We start from the raw sequence: 17,007 nt of genomic DNA, 5'->3' as shown, positions 1-17,007 counted from the left end.
TAACAACAGTGAATAGTATTATTGGGACTAAGGCATTTTTACCACTGTAAGTGTATTGTAGCTTCTTACACTACAGCTGCTTCCAGTGGCCACTACACTAAGCAGACTGAACACACCTCAGGCTTAAAAATAGTGGTGGGGGAAAAAAAAAGGTGGGAAAACTTGTAGTGTATCTTTACTGACTAATTAAAATTTCTTAATCTCTATGTTTGGATTTAACATTTCACAAGCATTAAAGCAACCACTTTAAAAAAACCCCATATGCTGAAAGACAGAGATCTGAATTGAATCTGAGATCAGATTGAAATTCTGGTAGTACAACAGACTGTTCAGGGTCTGGATGAATAAACTGGTGCTACTGTTCATGCTTTTCCTTCTTTGTTCTTTAAGTATCGTATTCAGGCTTATGTTCCCCAGCCAAATTCAAAAGTCCGTCCTTGTTTTTTTAAAAAACCAGTTCTAGTCAAAACTAGCCACTCTAGTAAAGCACATGATTAAATGTGATACATTTAATCCCCCAAAATATTTCATCACAATTTTTATCATGTCATATATCAGAATTTAGTAAAGCAAGGTTTTTCTGAATTATCTGAAAGTATTTTTATTTTGTGAAGCACTTTGAGACAAATGTGTCCCAATTTAAGCACAATAAAATATCCTTTTCAAGGCCTCTGAAAGCAATTAATAGCTACAATGTGTGCCATTTAATCTATAAGCCTCAGCTCCTTAGAGGCCAACCCCAGTAAAGGATCAAGTGAGATATTTTCATCCTTTGAAATTTAGAGGAAAAACTACCACTAGCCAGGTTCTCAATCTTTATTTCGAACACAGTTATGATGATCTGAGAATATATGGGCTGCATATATTCTCAGCTGATGGAATGCAGATGATGGAAACAGTCCATTAACATCTATTGTAATCTTACATTCGTTATGACAAAAACAGTGACATAATAAACCACTCTGAGTAATAACACTAAATCTAAGAATTTACAAATATAAATAAATGTCGTGGTTTAGCCCCAGTCAGCAACCCAGCACCACGCAGCCGCTTGCTCACTCCCCCCTGGTGGGACAGGGGAGAGAATCGGAAGAGTAAAAGTGAGGCAGCTCATGGGCTGAGATAAAGACAGCTTAACAGGTAAAGCAAAAGCTGCGCGCGGAAGCAAAGCAAAACAAGGAATTCATTCACTACTTCCCATGGGCAGGCAGGTGTTCAGCCAGCTCCAGGAAAGCAGGGCTCCATCACGCATAACAGTTACTTGGGAAGACAAACACCATCCCTCCAAACGTCCCCCCTTCCTTCTTCTCCCCCCAGCTCTATATACTGAGCATGACATCATATGGTATGGAATATCCCATTGGTCAGTTGGGGTCAGCTGTCCCGGCTGTGCCCCCTCCCAGCTTCTTGTGCACCCGGCAGAGCACGGGGAGCTGAAAAAGTCCTTGACCAGTGTAAGTGCTACTTAGCAACAACTAAAATATCTCCACATTATCACCGCTGTTTCCAGCAAAAGTCCCAAACATAGCCCCGTACTAGCTACTACGAAGAAATTTAACTCTATCCCAGCTGAAACCAGGACAATAAAAGAACAGCCTGTCATAGAATCACAAAATAATTTAGGTTGGAAAAGACCCTTGAGATCATCGAGTCCAACTGTAAACCTATCACTGCCAAAACCACCACTAAACTATGTCCCTAAGCGCCACATATTCACATCTTCTAAATACCTGCAGGGATGGTGACTCAACCACTTTCATGGGCAGCCTGTTCCAGTGCTTGACAACCCATTCAGTAAAGAACATTTTCCCAGTATCCAATCCAATACCCAAACCTCCCCTGGTGCCACTTGAGGCAGTTTCCTATCGTTCTATCACTTGTTACTTGGGAGATATCCACCTCGCCACAACCTTCTTTCAGATAGTTGTAGAGAGCAATAAGATTTCCCCTGAACCTCTTTTTCTCCAGGCTAAACAATCCCTGTTCACTCAGCCAGTCCTCATAAGACTTGTGCTCTAGACCATTCACCAGCTTCATTGCCCTTCTTTGGACACACTCCAGCAACTCAGTGTTTTGTCTTATAGGGAGAGGGCCAAAACTGAACACAGTATTTGAAGCACAGCCTAACCAGTGCCAAGTACAGGGGGGCAACCACTTCCCTACTCCTGCTGGCCACACTATTCCTGATACAGGCCAAGATGCTGTTGGCTTTCTTGGCCACCTGGGCACACTGATGGCTCATGTTCAGCCGGCTGTCAACAAACTGTCCTTTCAACCAGGCAGCTTTGCAGCCACTCTTCCTCAAGCCTGTAGCATTGCATGGGGCTGTTGCGACAGCCTGTTCCACTGCTCTGTCACCCTCACAGGAAAGAAGTTTTTTCTCATGTTTAGCTGGAACTTCCTGTGTTCCAACTCATGCCCACTGCCCCTTGTCCTGTCATTTGGCACTAATGAAAAGTGTCTAGTCCCATTGTCCTGACACCAACCCTCTAGATATTTATAAGCATTGATGAGATCCCTCCTCAGTCTTCTCTTCCTCAGGCTGAACAAACCCAGGACTTTCAGCCTTTCCTCATAAGGGAGATGCTCCAGCCCCCTGATCATCTTGGTAGCTCTCTGCTGGACTTGCTCGAGCGGTTCCCTGTCCTTTCTAAACTGGGGGGCCCAGAACTAGGCACAGGACTCCAAATGTGGTCTCACTAGGGCAGAGCAGAGGTGGAAGATAACCCCTCTCGATCAGCTGGCCACACTCCTTTTAATGCAGCCCAGGGTACTGTTGGCCTTCTTGGCCACAAGGGCACAGTGCTGGCTCATGATCACCTTGTTGTCCACCAGCACTCCCAGGTCTGTCTCAACAGAGCTGCTTTCCAGTAGTTCAGCCCCCAGCCTGAACTGATGCATGGGGTTGTTCCTCCCCAGGTGCAGGACCTTGCACCTGCTTTTGTTGAATTTCATGAGGTTCCCCTTGGCCCAGCTTTCCAGCCTGTCCAGGTCTCGCTGGATGGCAGCACAGCCCTCTGGTGCATCAGCCACTCCTCCCAGCTTGGTATTGTCAGTGAACTTGCTGAGGGTACACTCTGTCTCTTCATCTAGGTCATTGATTAATACATTGAACAGCACTGGACCCAGCACAGACCCCTGGGGAATACCACTAGTTACGGGTGATCATACAGACTCTGCCCCGTTGATCACAACCCTCTGAGTTCTGTTGTTCAGCCAGTTCTCTGTCCACTTCACTGTCCACTCATCCAACCCACACTTCCTTAGCTTGTCTGTAAGGATGCTGTGGGGGACAGTTTCAAATGCCTTACTGAAGTCAAGATAGACAATGTTCACTGCTCTCTATTCATCGACCCAGCCAGTCACACCATCACAGAAGGCTATCAGGTCAGTCAAGCATGATCTTCTCTTGGTGAATCCACATTGACTACTTCCGATAACCTTCTTGTCCTCTACATGCCTGGAGATGACCTCCAGGATGAACTGCTCCGTCACCTTTCCAGGGAGTGAGGTGAGGCTGACTGGTCTATAGTTTCCCAGTTCCTCCTTCTTGCCTTTTTTGAAGACTGGGGTGACATTTGCTTTCCTCCAGTCCTCGGGCACCTCTCCTGTCCTCCATGACCTTTCAAAGATGATGGAGAGTGGCTGGGCAAGAACATCCACCAGCTCCTTCAGCACTCATGGGTGCATCCCATCAGGGCCCATGGATTTGTGAGGATCCAGTTTGCCTAGGTGATCCCTGACCCAATACTCCTCAACCAAGGGGAAGTTCTCCTTTCTCCAGATTTTCTCTCTCACCTCAGGGCCAGCCTTAGCAGTAAAGACCGAGGCAAAGAAGGCATTAGTAACTTTGCCTTCTCTGCATCCTGCATCACCAGGGTGCCTTCCTTGTTCAGCAGTGGGCCCACCATTTCCCCAGTCTTCCTTTTACTGCTGGTGCATTTAAATAAGTCCTTGTTATCTTTGACATGCCTTGCCAGATTTAATTCCAAGTGGGCCTTGTCCTTCCTCGTTGCATCTCTACATACCCTGACAACATTCCTGTATTCCTCCCAAGTGGCCAGTCCCTTTTTCCACATACTGTGAACCTCCCTCTTCCATTTGAGTTTCTCTAGAAGCTCTTTAGTCATCCATGCAGGCCTCCTGACTTCTTTGCTTGACTTCTTCCTCCTGGGGATGCACTGATCTTGAGCTTGGAGGAAGCGGTCTTTGAATATTGACTAGCTCTCTTGGTCCCCCCTGCCTTCTAGAGCCCTAGCCCATGGGATTTCTCCAAGCAGGTCTTTGAAGAGGCCAAAGTTGGCCCTCTTGATGACCGAGGTTGTAATTCGAGGGCTGTAATCTGAGGGTGCACTCAGTCCTGTCATCCAGATAGTTGGTAAAAATATTAAACAGAACTGGCCCCAACACTGAGCCCTGAGGAACACCACTCGTGACCAGCTGCCAACTGGATTTAACTCCATTCACCACAACTCTCTGGGCTCAACCATCCAGCCAGTTTCTTTTAACCAGCGAAGAGTACACCTGTCCAAGCCATGAGCAGCCAGTTTCTCCAGCAGAATGCTGTGGGAAACAGTGTCAAAGGCTTTACTAAAGTCTGGGTAAACAACATCCACAGCCTTTCCCTCATCCATTAAGTGGGTCACCTTGTCATAGAAGATCAGGTTAGTCAAGCAGGACCTGCCTTTCATAAACTCATGCTGGCTGGTCCTGCATTGTCTTGTTCATGCCGTGTGATGGCACTCAAGATGATCTGCTCTACAATCTTCCCCAGGACTGAGGTCAGGCTGACAGGCCTCCTTCCGGCTCTTCTTGTAGATGGGTGTCACATTTGCTAACTTCCAGTCAACTGGAACCTCCCCAGTTAGCCAGGACTGCTGATGAATGATTGAAAGTGGCTTGGTGAGCACTTCTGCCAGCTCCCTCAGTACGCGTGGGTGAATCCCATCCAGCCCCATAGACTCGTGTGTGTCTAAGCGGTGTAGCAGGTCACTGTTTCCCCTTGGATTACTGGGGCTTCATTCTGCTCCCCATCCCTGTCTTCCAGCTCAGGGGGCTGGGTACCCAGAGAACAACTAGTCTTACTATTAATGACTGAAACAAAGAAGGCATTAAGTACCTCAGCCTTTTCCTCATCCTTTGTCACTACATTTCCCTCAACATCCAATAAATGATGGAGATTCTCCTTAGCCCACATTTTGGTGTGAATATATTTATAGAAAATTTTTAATTGTCTTTTACGGCAGTAGACACATTAAGTTCTAGCTGGGTTTTGGCCCTTCTTATTTTCTCCCTGCATAACCTCATGGCATCTTTGTAGTCCTCTTGAGTTGCCTGATCCTTCTTCTAAAGCTCATAAACTCTCTTTTTTTCGCCTGAGTTCCAGTCAAAGCTCTCTGTTTAGCCAGGCCAGTCTTCTGTCCCACGAGCTCATCTTTCACCATGTATCACTTGGTCATATTTGACCACTGAAAAACATCAGAAGATGCAGATAGTGTACTTAGACACAGGCTTACTAGGTGAACTGAGAGACCTCAAGTCCTTTCTTTTAGCACTGGCCAGTGGGGAAGGGATCCTGTATCCCATGGAAGATATGGCATAGTATCATCTGACTCATTTTACTGTAGCAGGAATACACTTACACATGGGTGGAGAACAGAAAATAGAAAGGTATTTGCAGCAACACATATCGCAGTTGCCTTCCGTGCACAGTGAGCAATTGTGCCAACAGCTCAGTGCTGGCATCAGCACACAATGGCATCACTCCAGGCTGCCACCTCATTTTTTCACTTCAGGATGGGTTTTTCCTTATAAGTGAGCTGAATGTGTATTTTGATAGCACCTAGAAAACTCAAGCAAAAACACTGCACCTACTAAGTACACAACTATGCAATCCTTGCCCTGAAGAGCTGAAAATTACCATCCGAGAGGCTTTATCATGAGGATTATAATAATTACTGGTTTTTAATTAAAGTTTTAATGCTGAACATAGTTACATGAGAATCCAGCTTATGTTTAAAATAAAAAACTCCGGACTTCCCCAGGAGAAATAAAAATCCTTTGAAAATGCAACTTGTGTATATTCTAATGGTTCAAGCTACAGACAATAAATGAAAAGCTGATGCTTATTACTTGGAAAGTAATATGAACCTGCGTGGGGACTATCAACACCTTCTTTTTAGCTCTTGACTACAGACACACTGTTATCACTGTCTAGCTTTCAACAGCTGTGGTTTTTCTCCAATTGCCTGGTGTGTGGTAGTGTTTTGTGAACTAAAGAGAGAGAGACTTAAAAACAGGGAAAATACATATTAGTTTAAAAACCATTAACTATCAAGCTTAAATGGAAGGCAAGCATTATTTTACAGCTCCACAACCAAGCACTCTAGGAAAGCCTGGTCCTGTGTGAGGATGTCCTGTTTGCCTTTATGTTAAGAAGTCAGTGATGAAATAGGGGAGTGATGAAATAGAGGAATTCATTGCTCTTGCAGATGAACTTGAAAATTTTGTGAAGTTTTGCTGCATGTTAATTGTCTACTTCATTGTTGTAGGCACTGAGAATGTGGAAAGCAATGCACAGATCATCCCTTTGAGTATTTATTTCACATTTTTTAAGATTTTATGGTGTTAGGTCACACCCTGCCAGGTCACTACTAATAAATAGGATGCAAGATGCCAGTGTGCCAAAGAACATCTGAGTACTTTAAGCAAAGTGGAATAGTTTCACTAGAAGAGTATGAAAATGTCCAAGTACTACAGTGTCTTTTAACTTGGATGTAGGAGCTCTATCTTAGGTTAAGGAGACACATAAGCTGAAATCCCATTTACTCTTCGATCCTAGATCTTCACAATCCTTAAGGTAATGGGTAAAAAAGAACACTGCTCTACTTCTTTCTCTTTCTCTGTAGATTTTCTTTGGGGAGAAGAAGGTTGAGAGCAAGGAAGGACTTTGTCTTGCTACATCCAGTGGCAAAGCAAAAACAGGATTTTCTGGATTAGACATCTGATGTCTCTTAGGCATAGGGCAGGCTGCACCCTTCCCCTTAGCAGTTTCCACCTGAGCCCTTAGGCACAAAATCCCCTAACTCAGTGGCTGCAGGAATCACACTCCAAAGCACAGGTGTTTTTCCTTCTGGGTGGTTTTTTTTTTTTGGCAGTCAGGATGTTTACAATGGTGTCAGACTCTTACAGAGCAGAGACAGCAGGACATATTGTCCCCTGGCTCCACTCATATGGATCATCTTGACCTCCCTTCCACAAGAGGATACAGATAACACCCAATAAGGCCAAAGGAATCTGTTTTTTTCCAGCAGGGACAGCCTGCTCCTGCAGTTCACCCAGAGGTTACCAGCGCCCATGTCCAAACCTGCTGGGGCTGCCTCTTGCTGCTCTGCTCAGTGTGGGAGGCTGGCAGGAACAAGGCTACACTCTTTGCAGGGAGTTGGAAGCCAGATACCGTGAGTTTTAGCTCTTTGGGACAGGTCTTCACCTTGAAACACCTAATTCCTTTTCATAAATCCTTCATACATAAATCTTCATACAATACTTCACTGTAGCCTCCTGTACTGAATATTTTATTACATACTTTAAATTTAATTTATCTCTATACGTAGAGGTAATTTAATAATATTTCAATTATTTTTGTGTGTAGGCCATTATATATGTGCTATTAAAAAAAAAAGATCTTTCAGCAGGTCAGGAAAGGTAATACAGTAACGACTCCATCCTAGAAAAACCCGATCAACCAGCTTTTCTGCCAAAGCATAAACAAACCTAAACACAGTGGGGAGAATGAAATCCGACAATTTCTTTGTTTCAAATCCCTAGAGCCACAGTAGAGAAAAACAGGTAAAAAAACATCACACTTAATTTTACAGAAAATGCACAGCAATATGGCTAGTGTTGAAGCTGTCATCATCAAGTTATATGTTAAATGAAATATGGCTAATTAATTTTTGCAACCCTAGGAATATAGCTTTCACTGAGCAAACATTTGTGGAACATTTAGACTTTCTTAATTCTCATGCTCACACTCCTAGTTAATTTTCTATCAAACCCAGATAATACACTGAGTATCTGTAACAACCATGCAGAATTTTTATGCAATTAAAATGCAAGTACTGCTGCTTTTGCACTTCAGCCTTTTATATTGTTTTGCAAAAACACATTCCTCAATGCTACAAGATCATACGAAGGTAAGATTACATTGCTTAAATTTAAATTATTAACTGTAGTGTAAAAGGATTTACTTGGATTTAGGAAAGGAAGCTCGTGGGTGTGAGTTCATGATCAAGCCTGAGGGAGCTTCCTGGGGGAATCTGGCGAGAGATCTCCGACCTCACTCTGCCGGAGCAATGCTCAGTTAGGAGGGAGGGAGAGAAAGGGCAAAACAGCACCTCAGTCAGTAAGAGCAAGAATTGTGAGCTTAGTTGCGTTAAGCACAGCAGAAAGAGGGTCCCATGAGGAGCTGTGCCTGTGGAAGCCAAGCCCGGGTTTACAGTGGACACCGAGCCAGGACCTCAGCAGGAGCAGGGACCTGAAGCGTCTGTAAGAGACCGTGGCTGCTGCCAAGTACATCGCTGCCTGGGAACCAGGAACAACAGGCCAGCACAAAAAGAGGATTATCCCTCACATTAAGCAGGTGAAGGACTGGCTCTTACTGAGCATCGTTATACCTGTGCCTTGGGGTGAGGCATCTCACTACATGGAGCAGTCACCTGGCCACCAAAGGGTTGAAAATTGCCTGGGACGGGAGCAGTCCAGCATAACTGGAATAAGCACAACCATCAGAAGAAAATATTTCATGCCTCCAGAGGGATTAACTACTTGCTCCTCACATTAGGGGCTGATCAACAATCCAAATCCTGCTCCCACGCAGTGCACCCCCAAAGACACCAAATGGTTTAGGCGGAAAGAGGGGAAAAGGGAAGATTTCCTGATTCTGTGCCTTGCAGCAATAGCCCCACATTTGTGATGGGTTCCTGTACTGCTGTGCTCAGGAGAGCAGGGTGGGCCGTTGGGGTATTCTGTGGCATCACTTTCCCCTGCCACCCCCAATGAAGCCCAGGCAGGAGCAGGGACAACATGGCATCTGGAGGTTGCAATGGAGTTCCTACATGGCCCTGCAGCAAGGCAGAGGGAAGCACCTTTTTCTGTCTTTCACATCCTCTCACAGTCTGACACCTCTTTAATGGTGAAAGTGACTACTGTGCACATGCAGTAAATAACTTGCAAATCATAACTGCTCTTGTTCACTTCACTTCTAAATGTGCATTGACTAAGCATTTTCATAGTAAGCATCTAGATCATATGAGACCTGGAGTTTAAATGTTGACAGGTTTCAACTAAGTAAAAGAAAAAATTTTTTTCTAAATATGAATAATTATGGCTATGTTGTTCATTAAACTTAAAAAGAAATTAAACAATCCAATTGCAAATTAAATAATTCAATCACAAATAGTTATTTTACAAAAGTAGAACTCCCTCCTCAAAACAGAATGATGGAATAATAAAATTATTTTTGTTCATAATCCTAGCTTTTTTGTTCGTGTAGTAGACCTCAAGTTTGGGCCAAATAACAGCACTGGATCTGATAAAGTGTTTGTGGTTTTTCCCTGACAGTGGGAGGTGGGCTGAGATGCTGGGGACAAGGCTGGATCCTGCCACACTTCATAGGCACTGCAAGAACAGACAGGATGGCTGCATGGAAAGCGTGTGACTCAGCACAGCTGCATGGATCTTCTCCTCATGTCCTTTCTTAGCATGGGGAGTTTCCAAATAATTTTCCAGAGTCCTGGCCAACCAGCATACTTTTTCCATTAAACTAATTGCTTTGTGGACACTGGGCTTTGCTTCTAGACAGACCATAATCCCACTGATAAAATAATTACATAAATGGTTCCAGTCTCTGTTCTTTTTAACAAATAATCCCTAAGTATGATAAAAGCAGTCCCTATCACCTCTAATGACAATGAAGGCAGGAACTCCCAAAAAAGCAATTTGCAAACCACTTGAACTAGAGTAAATCACCATTTATTAGAGCTAGAGAAAGGGGTGACATTGAAACAATGAAAAGACCATAAATGCTGAAAACAAGACATATCTCTTCCATGTTAGAGTGCTGAGAGATGCCCAGTTTATAGCATAGGTATCTTTTCTCCTTCAGCTTTTCTAATTCTCCTGTTCCCAAGCCACAACAGTGTCTGTTCTCAAATCAACGGTAACGTAGATCACAAGGTAGTGTGGACAGACTTGCCCTGTCCTTCCTCAGATAGCTTATGATGCAGGATGCTCTGCAAAGGCAGGCTAAGAAGTGCCAGCACACCCTTGGAATTGTGAGCTTTACTGCAGTCTGCTGCTGTGGGATTCAGCTGTGCTCACCCAGCTGAGCCCACAAGTCCTGCTGACGCATGACATAGTTGCTCTCCCTGGAGAGCATGGACCTGCACCAAAAGTCCTCTCCATCAATCATCTCTGCCATGCACACAGGAGGGAACACAGAAAAGCACACTATTCAAAGGAAAAGACCACTCACCTGGGTACCAGCCCAAGAGTGACCATAAGCAGATGCACCGAAAAGAAAGAGATGAGAACAAACATGAATGGTATTTCCCCAATTTTGCTCTCACCCTTGCACTACATTCTGCTCAGGGAAATTCCCAAGCCAGTTATGGTTTGTCTCTTTAGTAATCCTCAATGGATCTCTCTTCCAAGTGTTGCCCAGTCTTCCTGGGAACTTATGGCAACCTCTTGTATACCCAGCATCCTCTGGGAAGGAGCTCCACAAGTCTCCTACTGGCTGGGTGTCCTTGGTGCAATGTATTTTTATGTTTGAACCTGGTTCCCCATATTTGAGTGGATAGCCCCAGTCCCTAGTGGTGTAGTGGAGGATGTGAACAGACTGAAGAGTTCTCAGTTGCTTAGTCAGGTCTCATACAGAAGTAATTTAAACCTTACTATCATGTGCCTTAAGTATTGTTGGACTCTATCAGAGCTTAAATTGTTAATGCATCACCATCTTGTCTATTATTCCCAGCTGTAGACATTAACTTAAATCCTGTTCAATCTAGCTTTTAAGACACATTTGTGCGCCTGTTGCTTATCTTCCTTCATTTTAATTTATTGGCATAAAACTGCAATAGGCAAGGTATTAGGCCCTGCCAAACCAGCCAATGCCAAAACAATAATTTCTTCTACTTGCCATGCTGCCTTTTGAACTCTAGTGCCATGTACTATTTAAATGTCATAAGCCAGGACTGCTACCACATGAGCTGCCCAACCCACTCAGTGCCCTTGGAATTTTGTGCATGTCTCTGCAACACTCCCTCTTTTACATCAACACAGGAAGGCCATCAGCTAGACTGCAGAACTAATCCCATAAAAAATCTCCCTCTTTTTGGATGAGTATCCTGTGATCCTTACCTGGTTGTACCAATCTATGGCCCAGCATGCAGGGGTGCAGTGGGATAGTGCAGGTCCATGAACATGGTAAGAAAAAAAAAAATCTATGCCCTTAGAAGTATTTATCTTCCCCCCCACCATAATCCTACCAGACAGCTGTTGCAATATTGGTATATCATTATGACTAGAAAATTCTTCACACCTTATTCAGATCACTGATAAACTAAGAACGTATGGCTATAACATGGATGAGATTCCAAAACACATCACAGGTACCGACAGAACAGCTGAACGGTCAGGTCAAATGACTGGAATGGCATTCAGGGTCAGAAGTTAATAAATGCATGATTCTGTTAGAATTTCCAAACTTAGTCAGGAAATGTGGTCAAAATGCCATATTTCATACAAGCAACTTACAGAGCAATGCAGACTAGCAGCATATCATAAGCTTTCAAAGCGTTCTGAATAAGAAAAGGGAGATGAATGTATACTGCACAGACTTTAGATTAAGCCCACTTTCCATTTACGAAAATTATATTGTGATTCAAACCATACTTTCTCATCTATTAAAGCATTATGACCTTTATTGTTTACTACAAGTATGAATACTCAAGGAAGTGTAAGAGACTGATCCTAAAAATAGAAATTTGATTAAGCAATCAAAAAATCTCAAAGACAAATACTATTCAGAGTAAAAGGGTTTTAAGATTTAGAAATTTTGTTCCCAAGTGCTCCTTTACAATGCTGGAATTGTTCATATAACTTTTAAATCAATTGGCACTGTTGTGAATGAATATCAGTTTATCTGTTCAGCTGAACTAAAAGCTTGTCATAGAAACTTTCCGTGAAGCTCTCAGAATTAATTTCCGTTTTGTGTTATTGCAAATATCAGTTGGAATCTAAAACACACTGATTAGACAGATCCCAGCATTAGCAAGTGCTTAATGGTGCAGACAGGATGTCATTGTTGCCATTAAATAATCTATTGGATGCTGACTCTTGGCATCCATTCACAACGGAGAATGGCATTAGTGCTTGGGCAAATCCTAAGTTCCTCAGTATCCCTCAACAATTCCCAGCCAGAGTTCATCCATCCCTACAGCTGTCCCAGGTCTTACCTATGCCAAGGTGCTTACATAATGTCAGTAAAACTGAGGTAATCAAAACCAACACCTTCTGAAACTGAGACAGGCAGAATCCACTGGCCAAATGACAGCTCAAATTCTACTGGCTGTTCACTTCAGCGGTTCCAGACATGTGAAAGCACCACCTGCCTTTTATTGACTATAGTTAGGTTAGAGCAAGCCTACAGCTTGAACTTGGTATACATGTCATGAAACTGTTCTGAGGAAGACTGTTCTTCCTTTCACAAAACTCTTCCTCCACCCAACCCTGCACCTCCACATACACTTTTCTTCTCTGTTGATCTGCCATGGGTGTACTTAAATGTTGCAAAGTATGTTGCAATTCTGCCAAGACCTCAACAGATGAAAGGATCTTGAGGAGGAAAGATAAAAAAGTATTTCCAGGTCACCACTCATAAGCCATTGCTTTTCTCCCTCGTTTGCAGATTCCTTTTCCATAGGTATCCCCTAGAGGTGAGCTGGAAGATGGAGGAAAAAATCCTCTTTTGAGAGTGTTCTGGGAACTGTGGTGTGAGGACTAGTAACTGTGTGGTAGCGGAACAACACTAGAAAAATAGGCATGCTTTTACTAAACTGGGAAACACAGAAGGGCCAGTGAAAGCAAATGCATGAGGTAGGCAATCCCATTCTGCAGGCTGCCAGGAGCAGGAGAAATAATGCAAATGAACTAGGGCTGTAGGAAAGGCAATAGTCAGTCTAATAACTGCATTAGCATATCTGTAGGTTATTTCTACTATGGGTTACTTTTACTTCAGATTGCTAATACTCTGAGACATATGTCCACAAGGCAGAGAGGGAATTAGTTCAAAAAGATGACGATAAAACCAGGAATCTGTGTCCTACTCCAGTTTGCTTGTATGGTGTTCTGCCAACCTGGAGTAGCTCAACACAGGCAAAAGGACCAATTCTTAGAGATTGTTTTGGAATTGCATTGCTTAATTTAAGAATTATTTATGCATTTAAACTTACTGCCCAGAAAGAGAGGGGAGAGGTTACAGTATCCCTTAAGGGCCCTAATAACCACTTTCTGTTTTAGACATTTTTGTGTTTTAAACACAGAAAGACTAAAATAAACAAATGCACAAAAAAATTTTAAATAGTTTAAAAAAACCCTCAAAATATACTGCCTAACCCTCTGGGGAAAAACATAAGTCACACAAGACTATGATCACAACTGTTTTGTACACAGGATTAATTTCTTATAAAGCTCTTGTCAGAGGACTGCTGCAATTTCTGGCAGCACTGACCACCAATGGTCCCCCACCCAGATTTCAGTTTGTCTCCCCACTTTCCAACATCTGGCTATGACTTAGTCAGCTCCCAAGTCTCTGAGACCATGTCTTCGTGCTGCTTTTTGAAGATGACCACGTGTGTGGTTCACTCTCTTCACGTTCTTTATGTCAGACTCAAAGCACAGCTCTCCCCGGCACCCACCAAACTTTGCAGTTAGTGATTGGCATTTTTCTTGTTGTCTAATTCTTCAAAATGGGTACAGATACCATGGGGTTTCCCAGAGGTCTACCACCACCCTAAAACCTAGCTGGTGTTCTTCTCCCTTAGTTCCCCACCTGGATGCTTCTTCCCTCTGGGCTTCTGGTCCTTCATTTGTTTGGAAAACTGCTATTGTCTGTGTGTCGGGAAAGCAAGAACAGCTTTTTTGCCTCCCCAGAGGCAAAAAATCTCAGGAGGAGACCTTGCTGTTGCCTGAGTCATGATTGCTCAGTAATGATAAGCATGACCTAAGGATCTGAACCCTTCCTAGCTAGAATCAGATAAGACAGGGCCTAGCTTTTCAGTAGCATGTGTTTTTGAACAGATACATGAGTGTAGAACGACTGAGGCTGACTCACAATGTACATCGAACACCATGCCAAATCTTGTTGTGTTCAGATCCCAAACAAGGATAAGACCATTGAGGGCAGTGTAATAAAGGACTGTGCTTTTATTCTGCCAGGAAAATTTTTGTAGAATCACTAACAGGTAGGCTGGAAGACTTACTCAAGCCATCACCTACTTCTTCTGCCAGGATGAACTATACATACCTATGTAATTTCTGTTTGTCTAAACCACTTTAAAACTGCCAGTCGTGGAGGTCCTACAGATTCCCTAGAGAGTGAGGGCCCAGTAAAACTGATTTGGCTCAGTAAAGCTAATTGTTAGAACCTTTTTCCTAATATCTAACTTTGCTAACATTTCAGCCTACTCAGCAAACATGGAAAACATGCTGCAGCTTTGGACATACTTTAAGTATGTCATCATGTCTCTTCACAATCTTCTTTAGACCAAACAAAATTAATTTCTCCAAACATTCTCCAGATCGTTCCAATTTTTCACATCTTCTCTTGACTTTGTCCAGTTTTCTTTAAGGAAGATATGGACTGAGTTAAAAACATCGCCCAACAAATAACTTACTGGTGCTGGGTGAAGGAAGGACTTCTTCACACACATTACAGACAACAATCCTCTTTGCTGCAATACAATACTCTTGTCTCTCATTGCGTTTGTGGTTCACTATAACAATTCAGATTACCTTAAGAGGAATTGTTATTTTATACACTCCACCCTATATTCCTTCCAGTGCAGATGTAGAAACACTAGACAAGAATCGTTATAGACCCATACTGAAAATAACTTTCAACTCCCTTCAGAGTCGTTTTACAAACCAGTACATACAAATAGTAGCTTAACTGAAACAGAAGGAAAAAATGGAAAAAGAAATCCCTCCTCGCTTTGGCCAATGTATGCCAATTTTCATTTATTAATCTCTGGAAGGAAAACCTCTTTACCTCTTATCACTGGTTAGGATTATAATTTCACTATACTCATCAGACTTTGCAATCTTTTCCTGGCATCAGAAAGGTTTTGTTGAAAAATCTGAGTTAAATCATTCCTTGGAACTGGTGTGGTTTAATTATATTACTAAAAGGAATACAGAAAGTAGAAACTATCTGAGAAATTTTGTGGGCTTTTAAGGTGTTTCAGAATGTTTTCAACAGTTCAGTTATCACTTTTAATGTTTACCTAATAAAGATCCATTCCTAAAAGTAATTTGGTGTTTGGATAGTCCCATAGTGTCAGTACAAACTGAGTTATCTCATGATAAGCCACCAATAAACATCCTATGTGAGATGGATCAACAGGATTTGGAAAGAGAAAGATGTGGAAAATCTTTATTGAGTTAATCACAACTAATACTGTGATTAATTTTCTACCACAACCTTCCCCCCTATATTTCCACTGCAAAGAGGTTGCATATCCAAGCATATAGCTTTTTAATAATCTTGTTTCCATTGTAATCCTGACCTTATTTTAAATTCCATGTGTTGATGCAAGCTCCCATTTATCATTGTCTGCTTGCAGGTGGTTTGTGCTGGAGACTAGTTGGCTATTACAAAGCACAGGGTAACACCCACTTTAACAAACACACCAACACATAAAAATATTTCATTTTGTTCAGTTATTACATATTTTTATCCTATCTTAATAATGATCCATTGTTTCATTTCCTCAGCACAGGTAACAGAATGGCACCATGTACATCAGACAGATACAAACTACAAACTGAGCCTAAACCAGTGGTTGCACTGATGAGTAGCAAGCAATCTGCACGTGCTTTTCTCTGCATTCCTATCAATGGAGAGAAAGTACTTTCCCAGTTTACAACAGAAGCAGGATAAGAAGTCAGTACTAGCTAGATGGTGGTGTCTTGAGTATATCTCAAATAAGTAAAGATGTTAAGTATGAGATTACCTGTTTATTCATGACCACACTCCATGCAGTGCACCGCAGTGCACCACAGAAAGATTGGATGTTATAACTAAACCCCTTTCAAAATGCATATGCACACGCACGCTGAATTAAGATTGCACAAGAAATCCAAATTATAGCATTTCCTAATTTTCAGTTGCTTGATTTTGGCACACAAAGCACATAAAACAAGCTCTGCATATTAAAAATGTTTCCACCTATTTATCCTAGCACAAACTGCATGAGTACTAGCAAGTGCCTTGCAATGAAACCACTTCCATTTCTCATTTAATAAAGGGGTACCAAGTATCTTTGACAGTCACACATCTTCATGATTACACCGCATCATTATGCTGTTAAAAATGAATCAAGACCTTAGGGGCGTACCCTGGAAGGTCCCCTTTAGAGCCCCTGCACTAAGCTGTGTTAATACCACCACACCCATCAGCTACTCAAACTGCAAGGGAGAGCACATTTCCAATGATGCCCTTTGCCCAAAGGTGCGTAAGACTTTTCTGATAACATGCCCCTGACAAACATGGCTTGAACAGGAAATTATGAGGTAGTGCTCACTTATCTTTTTATCAGTTTTAGCTATGCTTTGATAATAAATAACGAATGAATGACATGCAAGTTCAAAGCTCCCTTCAAGCCACTGTATAAAGGTGCAAGATGATTTTTCTCAACTCATTATAGTATAATATAGCAGTATGTA

This window comes from Phalacrocorax carbo, chromosome Z (genome assembly GCF_963921805.1).
Source record: "Phalacrocorax carbo chromosome Z, bPhaCar2.1, whole genome shotgun sequence".
NCBI classification, from domain to species: domain Eukaryota; kingdom Metazoa; phylum Chordata; class Aves; order Suliformes; family Phalacrocoracidae; genus Phalacrocorax; species Phalacrocorax carbo.
The sequence above is the reverse complement of the archived record's forward strand: the minus strand, read 5'-3'. Positions refer to the sequence as shown.